Below are 15,223 nucleotides of genomic sequence, written 5' to 3'. Positions count from 1 at the left end.
TAAATGAAAGAATGTATAGTTAGCCAGGTAATGTTTAGGAAGGAAAGCATGAAAGTGGGGAAAAAAAGCAATAAAAAAAGATAGTACAAATAGAAAACCAAGAGTTATATTACAAATCTCAATGCAAATATATCATAATTACATTAAATAATAGAATAGATGCCATAATTAAGACTAAGATTGCCATCTGAGTAAAAATATGTATTGAAAACGTGAAAAAAAACGTGAAAAAATAACTGCACTGAAAGAGAACATTTTTGCAATATGAATGTGACATTTTGTTTATGAAAAGATGAATAAAGTTTGCTTGGTAAAGCAAAAAAATAAAGGTTCTGTAAAAAAACTTATATATAGGAACATTTTGGCAGAAGCCCATTCTTTCTTAATTGCTACTATTGGCACACATCAATTCAATTTTGTTTCCTGTGGGCCTTTCATACATCAAGCTAAACTCCCTGATGATTTCGGCTTTTCTCTTAGACTTTTAGCTGTGACAAAATATTTCACTCAGCAGGGACTTACATGCAGGGATACATTTGACTTGTCAACACTGAGCATTCAGATATACATTAAAAACAAACTCCAGCATATCTAAAAACTAAATCTTACTGGATAAATTCTTCAGGAAGCACTTCTAAGACTAAAAAAGTGCAAAGATTATAGTTAAGGAAAACAATTACTATGTAAAACATCTAAGAAACACCAGTACTCATTCACCTCCAGATTTCTATATTGTTTCTAAAACAAATTAAGCATGTTATAAAAAAAACATGAAACTAAGAGAACATCAAGCAATATGCTTAGAAACACACGTAAATAGATTCAAATAAAGATGACATTAAAAACAAACAAAACACCTGGGAGAATCTGAAACCTTATATAAGACTTTATAACAATCTATTATATTAGCCCTGAATTAGCATTTTAAAAAGCAAAGAAATTAGTGATGTGCATTTCAAACTAAGGAAGTATGAGAAGTTTCTCCATCTCATAAATATAGTCTATGTACATAAAGTTCTAAAAGCTTAATGTAATACATCAAACTCAAATGCTTCTTAAACTCATATGAAAATGACATATGTAGCCCAAAATATTAATTTTTTTAGTATTAGTTCTTTCCTTATATCTCTCCCCTCAAATATCATTCAAGAATATTCATGCACAATTTTTTTTAGTCATTTAATGATTATATGAGTACCATCCTATAAAGGAAAAAGATTAGGAAAAATACAAAAGCAAGACGTGAAATGTGTGAAAAATTGATAATATCAAAACATGAACTTATTGATTTTTAGGTATTTTCCAGTTTAATTAGAATCAAGTCCCCAGTGAGGTTAATACTTCTGCATTCTATATAATATAAAAAGATGGAAATGAATAGGGGGATATATTTGGGAAAATCAGTAATAATATGATTTTTTATTACACAATGTTTAATTAGGTACTAAGATAAAATCATATTGGTTATGTATTTTAGCTTTCATTTGCTAAACATATAAACATCCAGCTTATATCAGGAAGTAAAACATTTAAGGCAAGAAGAGAAGGAAGTTTGCTTGGCTCATTCATTTCAAACTTGCTATAATTATATGAAATGGGACTAGCGGTGCCTCCTATTTGGGAGTACTCTTGCCTTCCAGAAAGGTCACTTCGAACTACGATAAGGGCTAAGGAAATGGAGAACAGGAGACTCACAGGTGCACATTCTTTTTCAAGATTCAGAGTGATAGAGAGAAAGTGGTCAATTAGAATCTAGACAGAATTAAGGGAGAAGAATTGCCTAAAGTTGGTTGATCAGTCTTGCCTTTAACTGAGATCTCAACTCCAAAGGATGCCTGTAAGATCTCTTGACCAAGAGGGCCTCACCTTTACCCTCAGCTTGACTAAACTTTAGACAGGAGTTTTGCTGACTGCAGGTCTCTGATCTCCCAGTTCTTGAGAATATTTACTTGGAGTCATAAATTCTTCCTCTGTCCTTTTGAAATTTAAATCTTCCACAACCCAGGAAGGTTTTTCTTAATAAGCACCTGGAAGCCAGCCCTTTGAAATATAACTATCAAAAAAGATAAGACCCCTATCTATGAGACTCTGTGGGAATGTTGGAGCCTAACTTAGATAAGCACCAATTAGCAAACATAGACGGCTTAATTGCATTGATCAACCTTTCTACTGTCAATTATTATTGACAATAATATGTGGTATTTTTCCACAATTATGAGGTATTTTTCCATTAGCTTACCCCAGTGCTCAAAACCTCTCCCCTCTTCTATTTCAAAACACTTGAGTTACATTCTCTCCCCCCCTACTGCAATAGTTTTAAATAAAGTTTTCCTTACCTGTTTAACATATCTGGTGCAATATTTCCTTCCCGCCATGATGCTACTCAATTACCAGGATAAGAGAAATACATGTGTATTCCTCAATTAATAAGCAAGTTGAAGTGCCAAAAATGTGGATAGAAATTATAGAATTAACATTTCGTTCTGACATGAGTAGCAAGAGTCAATGCACTATCACACAGGTATCCTACTATGTCTTAACTAGAAACAACATTAAGTTAAATAAGTCATTTCAAGTCTTCCTTCTTATTATCACAAGGTATAACTTTGGTGACCCAAGGCTTTATTTTTCAATATTTAAGAGTTGTAATTTTTTGAGTTATAATTGACATACAAAAAGCTGTACATATGTATACATCTTCATGAGTTTGATGTACACAGTCATCAAACACCACCATACACTATGTAGTAAATTTAACATCACCTCGAAAAGTTTTCTCCCTCCTTTTTAAATTTATTTTTTCAAAAAGAACATTTAACATAAGATCTACCTTTAACAAATAGAGTATTATTAACTATGCACTATATATGCACTATGCTGTACTATAGATTTCCAGAACCTATTCAGCTTGCATAAGTAAAACAATATACCGTTTTACCAACATCTCCCTGATTCCCACTCCCCTAGGTCCTGGGGGCCACCATTCTACTCTCTGCTTCTATGAGTTTTATTATTTAAGATTCCTAAATAAATGAGATTCCTATAAATGAGATCATGTAACATTTGTTCTTCTGTGTCTGGATTATTTCACTTATCATAATGTCTTCCAAGCTTATCCATATTGTAGTAAAAACAAGATTTCATTCTTTTTTAAGGCTGAATAACATTCCATTGTATGTATATACTAGAATTTCTTCATTCGCCCATTGATGGAAATTTAGGTTGTTTCCATATTTTGACTATCGTGAATAATACTGCAGTGAAGATGGGAGTGCAGATATCCTTTGAAATATTGATTTTGTTTCCTGCAGATATATACTCAGAGGTGATAGATTGCTGGATCATGATACTTTTTTGGTTTGTTGAGGAACCTCCATACTGTTTTCCATAGCGGCTGCACCAATTTACATTGCCACCAACAGTATACAAAACTTCCACTTTCTCCTTGTTCTCAACACTTGTTATCTTTAGTTTCATTATAATAGCCATCCTAACAGGAATGCAATGATATTGTGATTTTGATTTGTTTCCCTCATTATTACTGATGTTGAGCACCTTTTCATGTGCTGGTTGACCATTTTTATGTATTCTTTGGAAAAAATGTCTATTCGTTCTTTTGTCCATTTTTAATTGAGTTATTTATTTTTTGCAGTTGAATTGTGTAAATTCATTATATATTTTGGATATTAACCCCTTATCAGATACAGGTTTGCAAATATTTTCTCCTGTTCTGAGGTTGCCTTTTCATTTTGTTAATGGTTTACTTTGCTGTATAGAAGCTTTTTTTTGTTTTATGTGTCCCCACTTGTTTATGTTGTTTTCATTGGCTGTGCTTTGGTATCATATCCAAGAAATTACTGCCAAACAATGACAAGGAGCTTTTCCCTATGCTTTCTCCTAGGAGTTTGCAGTTTCAGTTTTTATATCTTATAAAATATTTCAGCGTTGTAACATTAAATGAATTAAATCAAACAGCAAGCTATTATATTTCAAATCTGTCTTAGGATGGGATTTTCCAAGACAATTTTTGTGATGTCTGTGCAAATGAAACATTATTTTATAACCATCCATTAAAAAACTTCAGTTTTATTATAATGTATCAGACTTCAACAGTGTGTAGTTTGAACTTCAAAAGTCTGTCTCGAAGTGGTATATATTACAAAGAGCAGACTTGTTTAAATATCATGTAAGACAATTCATCATGTTGTTTGAATTAACAGTGGTATGTTCTTAGTTTTAGGTTCCTTTTCACCCTTCATTGTAACATCTGGTATTTTTATGCCAGAAATGTCTACTAGAAGCATATATATCATGTGCATATGTCGCTGTAATGCATAGATGAGTATTCAATATTGAATCTTCAAATATATTTGATACACTATAGGACTCACAAAGAACCTTTCCTAGATTAACTCTACAGCCTCAATAATCCTACTCTGAATAAACCTCACTTAAGAAAAGCTTTGCACCACAAGGTGGCATAGTTGTTTCTGTTTGGAAAATTTTAAGAGCCTCTAAAAGTTCAAAACAATTCATCTGTTTTGGTTCCTGACCAATAGTGAAACCTTCTCTCAAACATCATTTCTTCATTTATCTAATAGTTCACCCATTCAACAAACTTCTACTTGTCCTCATTTCTGACCATCTCTTGAAGCCAAGCCAATCAGGTTTTTTTCCTCATTACATCACTGAAAACACAACTGAAGGTTGCAATGACCGCTGTGTTGCCAAATCCAATAATCAAGTGTCTTCATCTCACCACCCTCCCAGCAGATTCTTGGCACCAATGATCACTCCCTTCTTACTGAAACATTTTCTTCACTTGGCTTCCACCATACCATACTGCTTTCCTCCTATTTCAATGTTTATTCCTTCTTAGTTTCTTGTCAAGTCCTGACTGCTTTCTTAAATGCTGAGAACCCCGTTGGTCTTGGTGTTCTGCAATTGCCTGTCCAGTTTATTGACTTAACATATCTCTTGCCCTGACATCTGATTTGGAAGCTGAAGAGGTTTCTTTTCACAGACACACTGAAGTTTGGGTTGGGAGAAAGAGAAGGAGACGAACTGGTCAAGGGGAGAAGAATTGTAGTTTCCTTAGGCGAATAGGAAGAGAAAAGGCACAACTGTGTGGAAATAAAGCTGTGATCAGAAAAGTGAGAAGTCTGGTGTAGGCTGAAAATGACTGGTAAGGTAGGTGTAGCTATATTGAGAAGAAGTTTATTTACACCCAAAGAATTTGGACTTTATACTGAAGACAGTAACTAATTAAGGCAAAGACCGTAAGTAGGGCAAAGATGTGATCATTAATATAAATATAATAACAAAATGAGCATTTAAATCCTTCTGCTTTATGAGTTAAGAATTCCATTTTTGAGAAAAATCATAATTTGCAAGAAGAGAATTGACCAGGAGAAAGTATGTCTAGGAATAACAATAATAAATAACACAAAATGCTTATAATGAGAAGTTTTATAAATAAGTTATATTTTTGTTATCCCATGTTTAAAGTTGACCCATCCAAATACAAAGGAAGAGAAAATGCATTAATTTATGCACCATTACATTAATAAATTTTATTGAAAATTTAGTATGTACAAAGCACAATAGTTTATTTATGTATATAGTGTTATCACATTTAATTTTCAAGTCTTTTTGCCAATTTTTGGTTTATCTGTTAGCGAATTCATCCCTTGCTCTTCCCTCTTTTGCCTGCTGGATTCCAGCCAAGTTTGGCCTTTGAAAGACACTGATAAGAGATTAAAAGAAGAGAGAAACCAGAGTATTTCTCCCCACATTCTAACTTAAGCACCATCTCCTATAATGGTTGGTCGCCTATTTGACTTCAGGCTCCTCTGATCCAGCCCACCGGTATTGACTTCTACTGGGTGATCCTAGTTTACAAGCCACCTGATCTCCTCTTTTTCCTTTTGTCCTTCCTGTTGTCATAATTTCTGGGTTGCTTAGCTTTGCCTTATTTTACTTTTCATCTCATCTAGGACATATGTTATCAATTCCCTAAATTGAAGTCCCTCTTTTTTTTTTTTTAACAAAGAGATATTTCTCTTCCAGATAAAGTGATTTCTGTTTTTCTTTTGACTAGTGTTTTGTTTTCTCCTACTTGGCAAAAAAGACTATGAAAATTCAGCATTTAAGTAATTTGTCAAAGGTCATACATAATAAGTGGCAGAGGAATGATGATTTGTCCTAGGATTTACCCAATCCCTAAGCTGCTCTTTCCACACTACACTCTCTTTTTTTTAAATCATTACTATGATATAATAGGTAAACTCATATTCTGATTATCTAGGTATTTTAAGATATTTCAAAATAAATAATCACTCCCTCACTTTTTTAAAGTAAATTGTATGCCCAACATGGTGCTCAAACTCATGACCATGAGATCAAGTTGTATGTTCTACTGAGCCACCCAGATGCTCTACACTCCTTCCTTTTCAATCAATATTTATTTTTAAAAGTTGTGAGACAAATATTTAAAAGAGTATGAACCACAGAAAATGGAATAATCGTGAAGTGTTTTCCAACATATCCCTGCTATCTCTGCACAAGATAATATTAAGTAAAGAGATATTTTTACATTATCTTTCTGATCTCCGATGTTAAATATTCCTTTTCTTTTCAAACATTTAAATAAATCAGAACTCCATCCAGAATGAAGATCAAAAAAGGAGAGAGCTGTGCCCTCAGACAAGTTGCATGGCCATGAACTAGTAATTGCTTCAAGGGAAAAAGGTGTCTGAATCTTATTTTCTTATCATCTGTCCTAGTAAAGAGATAATTAACCACTTAAAATAGTCAATAAATATTTCCTGCACACATTTCTATGCACTTGGAATACAATAGCAAACAAGATAGACACAGATGCTTGTTTTCATGGAACTTAGATTTTAGAGGGGAGATAGACAAACAAGAAGTACAATTAAACAAATTAAATGTAATTTGTTAGATGGTAAAACATGATATGGAAAGAGAAAAAAATACATCAGCATAATGAGGATGAAGAAAGCAGAGTGAGAATAGGTTGTAAGTTAAAATCAGTTAACCAGGATAGGCTTTCTTGAAAAAGTGACATTTGAGCAAAGACTTGAATGAGGAGTTACTATGAGGACATCTGACAGAGGGGGTTTCAGGACAGGTAAGAATCAATGCAAAGAAGAGACTATATTTGGCATTTTGAGAAAGAGCAAAGGGACCATGTGATGAATAGAATGAATGGTGAAATTATTACTAAGGGATAGGGTTATTTAAAGTGATGGAGGGAGGAAAAATCATGTACCACTTTGTGAGATATTGAAAAGATTCTAGCTTTTACCACCCAGGTTTTGCAGCAGAAGAAAAAACATGATCTGATTACTATTTCTAAAGAACAATTTTGGCTATAGTAGCTAGGAATAGACTTGTAGGAGATGAAGAATAGAAGCCAAGATCAGTTAGAAGGCTATGATGATGAACCAGGAAAGAGACGATGGTGGTTCTCACCAGTTCTATGTCAGTAGAATCAGAGAAAATATACTGAATTCTAGACATACTTTATTTTGAAGCTCATTTCAGCAGGATTACCTATTGGATTGGATGTAAGGTATGAGAAATAAAAAGAGTACTAAATAATTTATATGTGAATTTCCATGAAATTAAATGAAGTCTCTACAGCAGAATGAAGTGCAATGGCACATATTGGTGGCTCCTACTTCTGACTCTACTTTCCATAACCCATATCAGCAAATGACAAAATCTGGAAAATTCTACTATTACCTCAAAAATTGGGATAAACAAACTGATAGGATGTCTTCTTCTGTTACTTCTTACAAAGGACATTAATAAATGATCATGCAAGGCAGCCCAGGTGGCTCAGCAGTTTAGCACAGGCTTCAGCCCAGGGAGTGATCCTGGAAACCCCAGACCCAGGATCGAGTCCCATGTCAGGCTTTGTGCATGGAGCCTGCTTCTCCCTCTGCCTCTCTCTGTGTGTCTCTCAGGAATAAATAAAATCTTTAAAAAATAATAAAATAAATGATCATCCAGAATAATAGTTAAAACATAGGGTGCCTGAATGCCTCAGTCAGTTGACCATCTGACTCTTGGTTTCAGCTTGGGTGGTGGTCTCAGGGTTGTAGGATGGAGCCCCACATGGGATTCCATGCTCAGTTCAGAGCCTGCTGGAGATTCTCTCCCTTTCCCACCCCTGCCTCAAGCACTTGTGCTCTCTTACTCTCTCTCCTCTCTCTCATTCATAAATAAATAAAATCTTAAAAAAATAATTAAAACAGAATGAAAGTAGAGGTGACTTCTTAAAGAACTGAAGGTTTCATTGATAGTCACTAAAGACTATTGTAGGTCAGACTGAGAACCTTAATACATTCCACAATGGGAATGGGAAATACATCCCCAATTAAATAAAGTGAACTACAGTTAAAGGATATTCAAAAAAATCACAGAAATGCAAAATAGATTCTACACTTATAAAAGTATTCTAACAGGGGATCCTCGGGTGGCTCAGCAGTTTAGTGCCTGTCTTCGGCCCAGGGCGTGATCCTGGAGACCCAGGATCCAGTCCCACATTGGGCTCCCAGGATGGAGCCTGCTTCTCCCTCTGCCTGTGTCTCTCTGCCTCTCTCTCTCTCTCTCTCTCTCTCTGTCTGTCTCTCATGAATAAATTTTAAAAATCTTAAAAAAATAATTTGTTTAAAAAGTATTCTAACAAAAACAGACTGAAGATCCCCTCAGCTGAGCTTATCCCTATTTCTATTTGCTCACAGACTATAGAAAAAGTGTTATAAATAAATTAAATAACCAGTCTTAAACTTTAGCTCATTGGGATGAACAACTGGCATTAGGTACAGTATAAAAAGACCAAAAATATCATATAGGCTCCAGAAGAGCATAAATATACCACTTTATTTGCTCTGCTCACACAAGGTCCATTGGAAAAGAAACAGCATGGCACCTATACAGGATCTATAAATTCTCTTCCCCCAAAAATGAAAAGGTGAAAACTGAAGAAATATGAATAACTCAACCAGAAAAATAATATAACGTGAGGAACAAATAAAATGCAAAAAAAAAAATTCTTAAGATGAGTTCATTATGAAGACTGAAAGAGCAGTATGATAGTTCATTTTATGTGTCACCTGGACTAACCACAGGATACTCAGATTAAATATCCTTCCTGGGTATGTCTGTGAATGTTGCTAGGTGAAATTAACACTGGAACCTATGGATTCAGTTGATTGCCTTCTCCACTGTGGGTGGGCATCAATCAATCTGTTCAAGGCCTGAATAAAACAAAAGGCAGAAGGATAAGGAATTCCTCCCTGCCTGCCTGACTGCTTGAGCTGGGACATTGATCTCCTGCTTTGGAGGTGCCTGTTTCTCTGGCCATCAGATGGAGACTGAATTACATCACTGGCTTTCTTGGTTCTCCAGCTTACAGACACAGATTATGGGACTTCTCAGCCTCCATAATTGCATAAGCCAATTCCTTATAGTAAATCTCTTTCTATACTGCTGGTTTTCTTTCTCTAGAGAACCCTAATACATGCATATTACAGACAATTTGATTTTAGAATGTCCAATATTGAGACCTATCCTACTTATATTAAAAACTTCAAAGATAAAGAATTATTCTAGAATACAAGAAGGAAGAACAAATTATCCATGAAAGAGAAAAATAAACAAGGTGACATTAAATTTCTAAAGAGAAACAATATATGCCATAAGATGATGGAACAATGTTAAGAAGTTCTAAAATATGAAAGTGAGATCCAAGATTATTATACCAGCCAAGATGTTATTCAAATATAAAAATAATTGGAAAACATGCTTGAGCATAACTAATATTTCTTGGGTGTCTACTATGTGACAAGCCTGTTCTAAATGTTTTATTTGTAACCCCAAAACAATACTTATGGTGGTTTCACAGTGATTCATAGACATGCAGAAGGGCAAAAACTTGAGTTTCCCAATACCCATGACCCCAGCTGAAGTTGAACAAGGCAATATTCTGCTTTCTTCAGCTTTCATATTTATAAGAACATGTCCTTCTCCAGGTTTACTTAGCACCATGTTCTCCACATTTTTGTGCTTTTTGTTGGTGATTTCATGGTATAAAATGGCCCTCAGACATAATGGTGAAGTGCTGTCTGGTGTTCCTAAGCAAAAGAGGGCTGTGATATGCCTTACAGAGAAAATGTATATGCTAGATTAGCTTCATTCAGGCATGAGTTATAGTGCTGATGGCCACAAGTTAATGAATCAATAATAAATATAAATAAAATGTCTCTAAAAGGATACCATGTAAAACAAGGATACGTATTGATCAGTTCAGGACAATGTTGTGACTACAAGCTTGCAACTACAGGAACCTAACCCTGTATTCCCCTATGAGCAATGGTCAGTACGGGCAGCAACCATAAACAATGATTACTGCAGATAACAAGGATCAACTGTATCTACTCAGTATTTATGGAATATATTTGCCTTTGTGTTGTAATGTGAATGTGTAGGAAAGGGATCTTGAATGCACTCTGGGCTCACTCACAGCACTTAAGGATAAGGAATGTGCTTTAAAAGGAACACTAAACTCTATTATCCGCTTTTGCTCCTGCGCTGCTCTTAATTGTAGGAGCTGCTTGTGGTGAAGAGCCATATTGAAGACAACACAACTTCCCCACCAAGAAAAATTTAAGCCTACTTAGAGAATAAACACCCGTGGGTCTGGGGGGAAACTTCTGAATCAGGGGGTTAAATAAACTGGAAGATTAACTATAAACCCCCTAGTTGTGACTCCTTGGGGACCTTGATGGTATTACACAGTAAAGGCCATATTACAACACACCTGCTGTCTCCATTTGCTCACGCAAGCCCCATCACACCAGGCCTGAGGAGGCAATCAGGAGTCAGAGATTGTTCCCTACCTCTGCAGGCCTCATTTCATGTCAAGGAGGAAAATTGCATTAGAGCTAATATTTGTCAAACCACTCCTTCACAGAATAATGAAGCCCCATTGGTGACTAATGCCTTAATCCTGTTCAAGGAGGACAAAGAGTTTGAAATAACCAACCAAAGTGTTGTAAATATTGACAAATTGAGTGTAACCTAATCACATTTCCAAAGCAATGATATAAGATAACTTCCTCTTAGTGTCAGTTCCAGAGGACTGAAGAACAAGATAAAATAGCAACAATACCCAAGAAATTTGACTTGCATTATCTGCATTTTTTTGAAGCGTGCCTTAAGTGTTCCCTGAAAAGAGTTTTCATATATTTTGGTTTAATGCAAATAGTCCTCTCTAAATATATCACTTTAATCCTCAAAACAGAAAGAAAAAAAGGTTTGTGGCTCTAAATTACATTATTTACTCCATATTAAAGGTAGCAAGTAACTTATGGTCCTAGGATGAAAATTTCAGCTGTGACTTTGGATTAATTGTGAAACATGGAGTCTTCTAAGACAGAGAATACAAAAACATCTAAGCTCTAACATCATTATGTTTTCACTGTACCAACTTTGTGACACTCAACTATTCTGCTTAATATACACTCCTAGTCCAATTTCATAACTAATTACTTACGATATATCACATCTTTCCACTCAAAAGTAGAAAATACATTTATTTTAAAAATTGAAAACTGAGATTTATAAATAGTCTACTTCTACAAATCTTTTTGTTTGTTTGTTTGTTTGTTTTTACTTTTTTTTTTACTTCTACAAATCTTAAGAAAAACTTATTATACAAAATACTGATGTGAAGGGGCACATGCACCCCAATGTTTATAGTAGCATTATCAACAATAGCTAAATTATGGAAAGACTCCAAATGTCCATTGACTAATGAATGGATAAAGATGTGGGATGGAGAGATAGATGATAGATAGATAGATGATAGATAGATAGATAGATAGATAGATAATATGTAATGGAATATTACTCATCCATCATTACTCATTACTCAACTATCAAAAAGAATAAAATCTTGCCATTTACAAAAATGTGGAAGGAGCCAGAGAGTATTATACTAAGCTAAATAAGTCAGTCAGAGAAAGACAAATACCATATGATTTCACTCATATGTGGAATTTAAGAAACAAAATAGATGAACATAGGGAAGAGAAAAAGCAGAGAGGCAAACCATAAGACTCTTTAGAGAACAAACTAAGGGTTGCTGGAAGGGAGATGGGTGGAGGTATGGGTTAAATAGGTGATTGGGATTAAGGTGGGCACTTATGATGAGCACTGAGTATTGTACGTAAGTTACAAATCATTGAATTCTTATGCCTAAAACTAACGTTACACCACATGTTAACTAACTGGAATTCATTTATTTTTTAAAGATTTTTTATTATTTATTTAAATACACAGAGAGGAGAGAGAGAGACAGGCAGAGACACAGGCAGAGGGAGAAGCAGGCTCCATGCAGGGAGCCTGATGTGGGACTCGATCCCGGGTCTCCAGGATCACACCCTGGACTGAAGGCAGCATTAAACCCACCTGGGCTGCCCAACTAACTGGAATTTAAATAAAAACTTGAAACTACAGAAAAAGCGTCCTGAATAAAATAAAAAGTTGTTTAATTAACAAGTAAAAAAAAATAGAGACAATTGATCCTTTAGATAATAGAAGCCAAATTACTAAGTAGGAATCAGCAGGAGAGATGAGTTTCCTCTCTGGAATAAAGAAAAATAAATTAGACTGGGATTATGAGTGGAGATCATGCAGGACCTCAATAGCAACAGCAATATAGATTTATTTGGTAAGAAATGGGAAGCCATCAGGGGTTCGTTCAGACAAGAAAAATACTTCTACTTTTGTTCATCTCTAATTCATCTTTCACATGAATGTCATCTAAACATAAGTATGGCTATGAAATTAAGAACCCATATTTTGGCTATTATAAACAATCCTGCAATAAATGATAGATTATTGTATAAAAAGTACATTATACATATATACATATATATATGTATATGTATACACACACACACAATGGAATATTGCTCAGCTACAAAAAAGAATGAAAGCTTGCCATTTGCAACAACATAGATGGACTTATGAGGTATTTTGCCAAGTGAAGTAAGTCAAACACAGAAAGTCCTAGGATTTCATTCATATGTGAAATCTAAAAAAAAAAAAAAAAAAAAAAAAAAAAAAAAAAAAAAACCATTCTAAAAAACAAACCAAAAAGTAGAAGCAGATTCATAAATATAGAGAATAAACTGGTGATTGCAAAGGGGAGGTGTTAGGGGGAGTATGGGTGAAATGGGTAAAGAAGATTAGGAGGTACAAACTTTAAGTAAGTCCTAGAGATGAAAAGTACAGCATAAGGAATACAGTCACTAATGTCGTAAAAATGTATGGTAACAGATGGTAATTGCACTTATCATGAAGAACATTTAGTGATAAATAGAACTGTCAAAGCACTATGTTATACACCTGAAACTAAAATAAATTTGTATGTAAGCTATACTTTAATTTAAAAAAATCACCTTAGTCAATTCACAACATGTCAGCACATTTTTCAGACCCATCACCCCACAAGTTTCATTTTTGCTTATTTCACTGCATCTTTGCAGATCACACACACACACATTGCTGTCCAAATATGCCCCATTTTTATGCCACTCCCACGATAGCGTATGCTCTTTACACGTCTGCAGGATATTTTGCCCTGGCAGAGTAACCAGTACTTTATGAAAAAAAGTAGTTCTCATCTTTCACAATTCCACTTAAACTCTCAACTCTGTGGTTTTTACTCTAAATAAAAGACCAAAACATTTTATGTCAAGGGTCAGAAAATTTTGAATTCTGGGCTAGTCTAGCCTACTACTTGCTTGGGATGGGGGTTTGGACCACAGTGTTGCTCATTTGTTTATTTACTATGGCTATTTCTGCTCCATAATGTAGAGCTGAGTAGTTGTGACAGATTATATGGCCCTAAAATGCCTAAAATATTTGCTATCTGGGCATTTAAAGTAAAAGAGTACCAACCCTGGTTTATACCTACAATTGTCCATAAGTCCTTGCTTGAGCTAAACCCTGTCTCAATATCCAAACTTATTGTTCCACTTGCATCCTCACCTATCTCTACTGACCTTCCTTTAGTTACTTTAACATTCTAAAAGTATTCTTAACTGGAGACTCTCACATCAGTTGTTCCCTTTGTCTAGAACAACATTCATTATGCTGTTAACAAAGCAAGCTCTTTGTCATCCTTCAAATTTCTGCTTAAGAATTGCATCCTCTAAAAGGACTCTGCTGAATGCCATTCATATCCCCTAAATCCCACGCTTCACTCCTGTTACTATTCACTATCAAAACACCCTGTTTACTTAATTCATAGAATTTAACAAAAGCTCTTCTATCTACATTTTCATTTGCTTATTGGCTAACTACTTTGTGACACTCTAATTTCCATGGAAGTACACAATATGTCTGCATTTTCATCACTATATCCTCATGTAACCTAGTAATTATATCTCAAACACTAGCAGAGTTTCTGGTTCTAAAATTGATAAACTTCTAGCTAGACTGATCAAGAAAAAAGACATAAATTGCCAATTCAAAAATGAAAGAAAGGATATTAATTCAGATCCCATAGACCTTAAAAGAATAATAAGTGAATATTAGTGTTATGCCTACAAATTTGAGAACTTAGAGTTCAAGGACTTATCATAAGTCACAAATTAATAAATCTGACGAAGAAATAGAAATTTTGAATGACCTTTTATCAATTAAAGAAATTGAATTATAATTAAAAATCATCCTTAAAGAAAACTCCATGCACAGATGTCTTCAACAGTAAAATCTATCAAACATTTAAGAAATAAATAATACCAATCCTTTAGGAAGGTAGTGAGTTTATGTGTATAAAAGTTCTGCAGATCACTAATATTCAAGCACATATACTGCAGTGGTCGAGTACAGAGGCTTTGCTTTCAGACTATTCTGAATTTGAGTCCCAGATCTAAGTCCCCAGTTTTTTCATCTGTTAAAATGGAGAGGGAATAAAAACTCCCATCTAATTCTATTGTTGGGAGTATCAAAAGCAATAGCAAATGTAAAGCTCAATAAATGTTGACTTTTAGTATGAGCCTATATCCTGAGATCTTTTAAAGACCTTTTAATAGCACTACAGCAAATCATTTGCTCCATAAAACACAGTAAAGTGTAACCAAAAAATTTAAGCAAATCCTTTTAGGTTTTTAGGTTC

The 15,223-nt window shown here is 34.5% G+C and overlaps 1 protein-coding gene and 1 long non-coding RNA gene across 17 annotated transcripts in view; both read right to left on the bottom strand.

Moving 5' to 3' along the window:
• Positions 1-2,418, bottom strand: part of LOC125753985 (uncharacterized) — a 38,747-nt gene extending 36,329 nt beyond the window's left edge. Inside the window, exon 1 of the long non-coding RNA XR_007407071.1 lies at positions 2,337-2,418. This is a non-coding gene — a long non-coding RNA (uncharacterized LOC125753985). The remainder of the gene's footprint in view (positions 1-2,336) is intronic.
• CNBD1 (cyclic nucleotide binding domain containing 1) overlaps positions 1-15,223 on the bottom strand; it is a 539,688-nt gene that overhangs the window by 404,673 nt on the left and 119,792 nt on the right. The window lies entirely within an intron of this gene.

Source organism: Canis lupus, chromosome 29, assembly GCF_003254725.2.
Source record: "Canis lupus dingo isolate Sandy chromosome 29, ASM325472v2, whole genome shotgun sequence".
In the NCBI taxonomy this organism is placed as follows: Eukaryota; Metazoa; Chordata; class Mammalia; order Carnivora; family Canidae; genus Canis; species Canis lupus.
Note: the sequence above shows the minus strand (reverse complement) of the source record. Positions and strands in the feature narration are given on the sequence as shown.